This window comes from Triticum aestivum, chromosome 3A, assembly GCF_018294505.1.
Source record: "Triticum aestivum cultivar Chinese Spring chromosome 3A, IWGSC CS RefSeq v2.1, whole genome shotgun sequence".
Lineage (NCBI taxonomy): Eukaryota > Viridiplantae > Streptophyta > Magnoliopsida > Poales > Poaceae > Triticum > Triticum aestivum.
This window is the reverse complement of record NC_057800.1, coordinates 36,314,325-36,324,459: the sequence shown is the minus strand read 5'-3', so window position 1 is coordinate 36,324,459 and position 10,135 is coordinate 36,314,325. Positions and strand designations below refer to the sequence as shown.

Below are 10,135 nucleotides of genomic sequence, written 5' to 3'. Positions count from 1 at the left end.
CCCTCCTATTTCATGATCGTGCTAACCCTAGCTAGTGCATGAGTTGTCCGTTGGAATGCTGAATTTTTTGTTACCATTTAATTTAATTGAGTGGGAGCTTAATTCATTCCAAGAAAACCAATAGTTCACCATTTTCCATTAGTTTTGATTCCTTTTTGTCCTTGCGTGACCTCTTGATGTTTCGCCAACTGGGAGGCTATATAAGGGGAAACGTAAGCTACTCTCCATCGCACATTGCAAGATCATTGTGTCGCACCATTTACTATATTCAAAGGGAAATATAATGTTCTCTGGAGAAAGAAAATGATTACCTTAATTTCCAATTGCCCAAATTAATGTATGACCCCCCATGAAGATTTGTCACGCGATGAAGGATACTCAGGCCACTGCTCCGTCTTGCAGTCTCTCTGCTGAGCCTGATATTGCTAAGTTGTAGCTGCTTTGTGCTTTTGGACTTGTTTTTTTGTTAGGATGCCGGTTGTTGCTTTTCTCGTGTTTGAGCAATCTGTTATGACCAGCTATCATTCTTCGAGGTTTTCGTCTCATGGCCTACTGATGTCTTGGTAGAGGTTGGATTCGCAATACTGGTTCTGTAAGACACTTCCCATACTCCTGTTATGTAAAGTAGTGGAAACATGGATATCTCGGTTAAAAAATGCTTTATTAAATGTAGAGCAACAAGATGATTAAATGCTGACATGGTGAATTGAGTCTCGTATCTTGTAATCACGTAATATGAAATGTTTTGGCTACTTGTAGTGGGGAGTATCATACACTGGATAATGCATATGCTACTAGTATACGATATTACCTTCATAGTGTATACTATCATAAGTTGGTATCATAGATAACTTCATATATATGTTATCATGCATGACACACAGTAACACATCATTTATTAAGGTATATGATCAAACTTTGCAAAGTTTGGCTTGATACAGATGTTATACTCAAAGTAAAAAGGAATGGAGGAAGTATCATGATATGATCCTGAACCGTCTCTTTCTTCATTTAATTGTATGACACCTCAGAAAAATTGCCTACTTTCATATTATGATACTTGCTATGATACACCACTGCATGAGGTCTATTACCTGCAATAGCGTCTACTCCCAAAAAGCTGAACTCATTTTACATTTTCTTCAATAGCTTCCTCTCTGTGTGTGTGTGTGTGTGTGTGTGCGCGCACACGCGTGAATGAATGAGCATACATGGTGGGTGTGGGCCACAATCTGCTCTGCTTTTAACTCGGTGGAATGGAAGCTTCGTTCTGATAAAGCTTTGGAATGGCTGGCTAGAACGACGAACAAGAAGACAACTCCTTTCCCCTGAAATTAAGGAGCAGGGAATGAGCTAGGAATTACTCCATCCATCATTTCCCGAAAAGAATGTGGCAGTAGATTGTTTTGGCCAAAATTCCGAACAAGAGGGCGCAAGGCTAGTTTCTAATACCAGGTCTGTTTCTCTAATCATTGCGCCCGACTAATTTCCTAGCGCTTAATTAACTGCACGCATGCAGGGATGAGGTAAATTTTTATTACGTAGTACTACAACAGAAGGTTTGTTTCACGGCGGCGATGCGCTCGGGTGATGGCGTGCGTCGTGGTTTAGGACGTAGTGGCCGGCGTCCGATGGCCGCCAACCACTGCCAACATGCTTTGTGTACAGCACAACCGGCTTAATTCGTACCTCTTGTCCAGAAATAATTTATCAAAAACATGTCCAAGAATATAAATAAATGCTGCGAGATGGCCAAATAAGACATGAAAATTTGCACACAACTTCAACTAACATTTCAAGCAGCTAATGCCAGTAGTCATGAATATGCAAAGTAAATAGAGAATTGGATCAGGATGTTCTCCCTATTCCTTTACATACCTGATCCCACCCAACTCAACCCACTCAGTGCATACAATGGCATTGTAAAGGGAGTCTTCCTTTTCCTTGCTTTTGCACACCGTGGGTTGTATGATATCAGTGAGGATAAGGTATTAATATCCTGAGTTTATGAGATTTTTCAATCCTGGTAATCTTGACGAATGTGGCTCCAGTTCCTTCCCTAACCAATATTTATAAGGTTCGCTGTGCTTGGAAAAAACAATCTGAGATGTATACCTTTAAATTATTAGGTCTTCGGTTACTCAGTTGTCCAATTCCTTGGTAAGTTCTAACTAGTTGTTCATTTCAAAAAGCAATTAATAAGCTTCTTGCCAAAATCAAGATTATTTTATAGCTACTAGCTCAAGAAGTTGTACTTATAACCAGTAACAAGGTTAAAATGAATTGGCCAGTTGGTCCTTTTGAGTGAACTTGAAACTCTGCAAAGTAAATCACTTATTCTTTCAGTGCAGAGTGGCTATGTTGGTTTGAGGGATGGTACTGAATTTTATCAATCTCATCGCTCACAGTTGACCGTTTGAAATTTTTCTTTGAGGAGTAGCTTCATCTCGTTATTTCACACAATTTTCATGTTGCCGGTTTGTTGTTTCAACGCTCGTTGACCGTTTGTTGTTTCGGCCTTTTTTATGGTACTAAACCTGTTCACGTGTGCATGTTAGTTTAGAATTTTTTTGGCAAATTTATCGCACTTAGTTGATCATTTGAAATTTTACTTTGAACACAGTAGCGTCATCTCTTTGTCCTGAACAACTCTCATGTTGTGAGTTTTTTATTTCAACGCTCATAAATAAAATTGTTGAAGTGTTATGGTGTGAGATATCCCTCCTCTCCGACACATCAAAGACGAGGCATGCCTTTGGGTGGGCAAAGGCAGACGCTGCTGGGCTACAAAACATCATCCCGGCGCTTAGTTAGCCCACTATTTTTGGGTCTGAGCAACTCCATTCTCTGTTCTGCCCCGACGCTTTCATTCATGCCGCATGCGTACATGACCTTGTAAGTGGCGTGAAAAAAAAAGTTATGGCGTGAGATTAGTTCATCACGTGCGCAAAAGAGGAGATTAAACCATCGACACACACATAACCAAAACAGTCGCGCGTTGCGTCTGGAGAGTGCATACATGCAATCAGGCGTCGTCTTTGTGTTTTTGCTCTCATGCATTATGAAACTTCGCGGACAACCAAACGCAGTACACAAACATCACTCAGAACATGCATCTAGTCGGCCAGGTTTTGTCAGACCAGAGACAGAGATACAAGGAGGTTAAAATCAATGCAAGTGTTAATCAAACACGCGCATGGTAATAAAGAAATAAAAAGGGCATGATCCGCTCGTCAGGGGACCTGCTTTCCAGACGCGCGCGGCGGGGAGACGTGGACTACTTAGAAGTCGTTCACTGTAGTGCCGGATCGCGTGAGCATGGGAGCACAGTTTGTGGGGCCGAGGTAGCGATAGATCGATAGAAAATGCAGCGGCAGGATGTATGTTTAGCCAGCGGCAGACAGGCCCCAAAAATATATTGGCGCAAACCACCCACGCCCCAGCTGGCCCCACCTCCAAAGCTCACCGGCGATCAATCAAATCAAAACCAGTACTTGTACTAGCTACTACTCACTACCACACCACACTCTCGGGAAAACGGGCGCACTGGCAGTGAACACGTAAAAGGAAAGAAAGACAGATCGGTTGGCATTATGGAACAAGATGACGTACTGGAAGCTAGGGCCGGGTACGTCATGCCAAGGGTGACTCCGGGAAGAAAAAGGATTGCAATCATTTTCTTTTATGATCAATGCATGTTATTCATACGAGTAGCAAACAATTCAATACCTGAGACCTTAATTACTCGCTATTTGCACATACTCTATAACTGTAGTATGATGGTAAAATTTCAGATTGGCTAATTACTGCTCCGTCAAAAAAGGATTATTAGCTAATTAATTGTGCCTTATTTCGTCTCAATATGCAAGTACTACAAACCAACAGTGGTGTACATCATTACTTTGGCCCAGTATAATGGTTCTATCTAAAAGTATGCCCCAAACTGTCAGATTTAACGTACATTTCACGTGCACCTGTGACCTGTCCACCACATGCATTGCTACATTATTTGCAATGTGTTCCCGGCCGGCCACCGCCTCTCTCTCACCCGGTCCATTAATATATAGCTGCCACATCACACTCTGCACATGAAGTGCAAATACAAGGGGAACCACTAGAAAGCTGATCGAAAATTTACGGCGAAATCTTATACGTACGTAGAAAAGAAGCAATGATCCCATATTTTATTAATTGTCCGATGCTAAAATCAACCTATTTGTATGGCGCCATTTTTGGAGTAGTGCAGAAAAGACATGGCATGCATGCTCCTCAAGGCCATCAATCTAATGGAAAAAGTACGACACCAGGGCCGTACCCCGGCACTAGCCAGCTGCCTAGCGCAATTACACCAAATTGCAGCGAAATTGCTGATTGGTGGACGCGTCAAAGCAAACATAGTGGCATGCAGATTCCCTTCGGCTTTTAAGCCGGCACTCCTGAGTCAACCAAACACACAAACTACGCTCTCAAATCCCTCCTCCCTGCCTCCCCCTCCTCTCAAATCCCCTGCCAAGCGCGTCTTCAGGAGGCAGCCGGGCCGGAGTGAGAGCCGCGTACGTACCGTGCCGTTCCAGGCGGCGGGCTAGCTTCATGGCGGAGAACAACAACCACAATAACATGATACCCGAGGTAACTCAAACTATGTATGCATGGTAGCATATTTTCGACTGAGCTTTTTCTCCGATGTTGATGTTTTGGTGCTGGCTTGTGTTGGCCGCTGTGATGAGACCGTCCCGGACTCCCGGGTGTATGGAACTGAATTTGAAATGACTGCTGGGAGAATGTCAATTTTAGCTGTTTTTTCCCCATATGCATGTTTCATCCAAAGATAAAGGCTGTGTTTGGTTGGGTGGGGATTTTTTAGGCTGCATGGTTTGGGGTTAAGGAGAGAATATATTTGAGATGTGAATTAGGGGTTTCTCTTCGATTCCAAGCAGCAGAAACTGGAGCATTGGCCGCGCCATCAACCTTCCAGGGTTAGAGCAGCACTACACCTACGTGCCAGGTTCTTTGGAGATGACGGCCGGCCGGCGATGAGGAGGGCATGATCGAGAAAAACCATGTCCGGCGGTGGCTAGCTAGGTTACATATGTTCGTCTTCCGGCTACCGGCCCATCGCGAGCTGGCTACTGGCTCTTTTGCTTATCAAGGGTGTCTGCGCAGACTTACGTTCCATCCATTTGTTATTACTAATCTATCTACTTGACCAGGAGGATCGCATCGGAGTCGTCCTGCCTAGGTACTTGGCCGGCTACGTTGACACGATCTCACAGGTTTAAAATCTATCCGAAAGAAATGTACATACATCTTCGATTCGATCCACTAAGCTGGGAGTACGTACTATATTCTCCCCATTTGATTAGTTATTAATTTCTCGAATATGTTTGTTGCAGACTGTGCTACGGATCACAGGTCACCTGACAAGCGGCCTAGCTCAGTTCCCCAACATCATCTCCATCGTGCCAATGCAGGTGAATCTTGTTTTGCGATCCTTTCCTCGGCCGTCCGTGTTTGCCCTGGTTTTTTCATACAACCGCGCCTCCAATGCAAGCTCGTCGCGTTGGGCATGCATCAAACAAAGCTGCCTCCGGAACGGAGGCGGGCAGCACGTACTGCTTGACGTGCTCGCTCGTTCACGCGATGTACTACTACATGATTGCATGTAGTACAAACACAAAGGTGATCGAAGATGAGCTGCTTCTCTTCCAACATCATCGGCCTCTGCTAGTCTAGCTCGCCGGCTTGGAGCGCGAGCTGGGCGGCCGCTCAAGGAGGTAGACACGGTACGGCGAGCATGGTGCACATCACCGGTCGAGCTTCTCCAATCAGAGCTTCCCAGCCCATCTGCTAACTGAAGCAGGCTCCTCTTGCACATGCAACAATAATTGAGGGCGACCACTTGCAGTTCCTTTCTTCTTGGCCTAGTTTTTTTTTTCCTATTACAGTACTGTATATGTTATTTTCATGAAATCTCACCCGCTATGTACACCGTACAGCACACCAACACCAGTTTTCCCTCTACTGATTCGTTTGGCTTGGATTTGATGAACGGAATTCTTACACTGTTTGGGATGAAGGGACTAGTTTTTTGATTTAAGTATGGTTTAGGTCTTCCTTCAGACCACTAACATGGGTGGACCAGCGTACGTGCTCTTTTCTTAGTCTCGCATGATCAGCTAGACAAAGTCCAAAAGAAACATATACCTATATATATAAATATCCTCACTTTATATGTAAGTTGCCTGTTTTCTGAAATTTGAGTCAGATGAATCTTTGCTCGTCCATTCTTTCTGTCAAAATTTGTGTTGTCTCATTTTATTTTATGATTATTTTGGATGTTGGTTTAGTTTAAAAGTATATGCACAAGTATTATACAACATGTGTCTTACTTATACTAGAGTGCGAAGTTTTACTACTATATGTTCATTCTTTCTACCATATTATAGAAGGTATAATTCTGTGCAGCTTTTTATTTTTATTTTTTTATTTTATTTTATTTCTTGTTTACGGGTAATATCAATGTCACTAATTCATTTTTTCTTACAAAAATATTTTTGTGTGTGTTTGCAAGTATACACGCAAATACTATACAACATGTGTATAAATTATACTAGAGTGTGAAACATTCATTAGAGTATATGTTTATTCTTGCATATTATAAAAATTACATTTTTTTACAAATTGTGTGCAAGTTTTAGTTTTAAAATTTTCTTGTCATTTTATTTCTTTTTCAAGGGTAATCCTAATGGTAATAGTTAATTATTTATTATGTTTATTAGTAAACACTCAAGTATTATACAATATGTGTGTAAATTGCACTAAGTGCAAAAGCTGCACTAGCATATGCTTATTCTTTGCATTTAATAAAAGTGCAATTTCAGTGCAAGTTTGTTTAGTTTTGTTTCATGTTCTGTCCATGTCAGTAATTCATTCTTTCCTTGAATTTTTTGTTTAGCTTTTATTTCATTATTCTTCAAGGGTAATGCCACTGCCACTAATTCATTGCTTCTTAGAAAACTTCATTTTTGCGCAAATTCCACTAATATAGGCTTATTCTTGCATATTATAAAAGGGCAAATTATGTGCATATTTTGTCACTATTTGTTTTATTTATTTTCTTATTTAAGGGTAATACAAATGCCACTAACTTATTCTTTTCTAGAAAACTTAATTTTTGTCATTGTTTTAGCTTTTGTTTGAGTATATTAATAAAGGGAGGAATAAGAAGGCTAGAAGATGTATTGTGTTACACATAGATTCATCCCATTATTTTATTTTTTTAAGTTTACTTTGCTTAATTTAGGGCTAATCTGCTTCCTTGATTCATTTTCTCTTAAAGAAATTTGTTTTTCTTGTTTTCCGTTGTTCTCTTTTTTTGTCAGCTAACACCACTCATAGAGTTCTTTATTTTTTTAAAGAAACTTGTTCTTATTTATTTATATTTTCCTTCATTTATTCTTTAAGATCATACCACCACAAGTATTAGATTTAAGCAATTTTAACATGCTTCCTCTTACTCCCTCTTTTCACATGGACGATAAGAAGGTAAGAGTTAATCAGACCCACTATTTATTGCAATCAACGGCTCAGATCTACTTTGTACTCTTACCTTCATATGAAAAGGGCAGGTAAGAGGGAGCATGTTAAAAAACCTCGTATAATTATGCATACAATGTGGCGCGTATCCATCTTATGTCATTGGCTAACATGGACTATATTCTTTGGGCTTGGGCTTCACTACGGTTAATATAGCTGCATTAGACCAGATCAACACCGACTTAATTAGTTGGGCTTGTTTCTTCTTTTATTTGGGTCTCCAACTCAAAATCAACTCAAGTGGCTTTTGTTTTCAGTCATTTCTTTTGATCAAAGGTTAAACCATTTATTGGACACAGCTAAAAAAATGACTGGCCCAAATTAAATTTCGGGCGACTGAATATTAGTCGGTCCTTATATCCTCGACTGCGTTAGGTGTTGCTTAACTTCCTTGTTGCTGCAGGTTGTTCGGCACTTTGCCGGACAATTCACGGCCGGGCCAGGGATGGGGTTGGGGTTCTCTAACATCTTCAACTTGAGCACGCAGGTGACACACCTTGCGAGTCTTCACTTCTTAAATTTTACAGTTTGCTAGTTTAGGACCATATTAGCTCTAATTATGGAGATTTTTTCATGGTACCTTAATTTTACATTTTCTTGGCGCATGTACCTTAATTTTACTGGCTACTGCATAGGTGAGTAGCAAAATCTAACAGTCGATGATTAGATTGGGCATTTTAGATTTTGTGCTTTTTTTTGTTGGATTATAATACACACTGACCTGCGCCGCTGCATGTATACATTAAAAGAGTGTTATTCATTGATGGACCACTTAATTTGTGGTATGTTGAATCAGACATATATTTTGTTGTGGACGGGCCATGAAGCTCGCTTACATTCGTGAATTTGGTTTCGCTCCATGCTGCAGGTTTTTGGACAAGTGGCAAATCAGCTGACCAGCGGCCTACAACTACAGGTCGCCAACAACAATTCCGTCCTGCAGTTGCAGGTGAATCTTGTATGTGATTATCTATTACCCCAGCGCTAGCATTTCTTTTTCCTGGAGAAACGTGAGATAAACTGTCTTCTTTCGGTAATAGCAGATTATATACCTATTTTGCCCAAATTACTAATACAAATCATCGTGAATCATGAAGGCTTCCCTAACTAGTTTCCTTTTAGGAACAAAAAACTACCCTTTTTTTAGGTGACAAAAAACTAGCTAATCGACCAGTCTATAAAATGTTGTGGTGAAGGCATTGCTTGGATATACTCGGATTGATTCTTTAAGGTGAAACCTAGACTCTAACCTTTGGTGGTTGGATCCGGTGACGGTGACGCTCGAGCGTCGTTCCCTTCTTGAAGAAGTTACTGTTGAAGAACCTTGTGGTCCTTGTGGTGTCATGAGTTGACTGGTCTGGATATGGTCATTGTTGTAGTTTGTTGGTTGTGGATTTGATCACTTCGGAGCTTTTTTTTTTTCTCACTTAGGCATAGCTTTGGTCTTATATGACTTTGTTATTTGCTGGCGATTTTTTATGTGTGTTGTGATGTTTGGCTGTGCACATCTTAGCTATGCAGAGGCCGTGTGTGTGCTCATTCTAGTCATATTCTCTTGATACTTCATTTTGCGTAATAAAATCCACCCTTTATCAAAAAAGGCCACTTAGGGAAAATAGCTTCTTAAAACACACAAAAAACTTCCTCCCAAAATAACACACACAAAAAAAATATATTAAAATAATCTAAAAAAGAAAGCGAAGCTAAAAACAAATCTACTTGGACAGGGTGACAGCAACGACGACCACATTATTCAGATGCCTCCGGATCAGGTGTCTGTTAGCATGGATCATCCGATGCAACAGCTCTCCCGGGGCATATGGAGGATCAGCTCTCAACCCTGGTTATTGCAATAATCACGGCCTTGTACAAGCCGGCGAGCGGTGTTCTTTTCCGTCACCACCCGCTCGCATATTACTGTGCTCTCGCTGCTATTTTCGTCGCAGGAGTCGGAGAAACTCTTACTGCATATTGGTTGTCGTGCTCCCGCAACGCCAATGGGCGCCATTTCGCCGTCGGCAAGGCTGTTTGGTGGGCTTCCGTTGTGTCGCTTATCTTTGTACTTGGCATCGGCGGCTGCCGTGTCATCATGGGCTACTAATCATACGGGGTTAGCAATGAAATTCTTTGAAGTCGCACTTTGAAGTCTTAATTTTGTTTGACTAACGATGCTTTTTTGATCTTTTCTTAAACAGTGCACTCCATCAAGCAAGCAGAAGAACCAAGATGTAGCCTGTACAGAACATACAACCGGTCCAAACAAGGCATAAGAGTTGGATATGCGGCTTTTCTTGCTTGTTCTATTGCGGACACTTTAATATTTGGGCTTCTGTTATGTTGTTGAACAACTTTGTTTTGCCGTTTCTTATGAATGCTGATGCCGAATCAAGAAAAATTAGTGCTCTCGTCATTTTTTTATGCTAACAGATGTTTGATTTTATGAAAAAATATTTTTAATAATTTAGTTATAAAAAGAGCTAGATATTATGGGCACGAACCCGTGTAATTAAAAAAGCTCAATAATTCAAAAGTCACATTC

The 10,135-nt window shown here is 41.0% G+C and overlaps 1 long non-coding RNA gene across 2 annotated transcripts in view; it reads right to left on the bottom strand.

The window, feature by feature from the left end:
- Positions 1-245: 245 nt before the first annotated feature.
- Positions 246-10,135, bottom strand: part of LOC123060051 (uncharacterized) — a 17,090-nt gene continuing 7,200 nt past the window's right edge. For both annotated transcript variants that reach the window (XR_006427711.1, XR_006427709.1), the window contains one exon: positions 246-612. This is a non-coding gene — a long non-coding RNA (uncharacterized lncRNA). The remainder of the gene's footprint in view (positions 613-10,135) is intronic.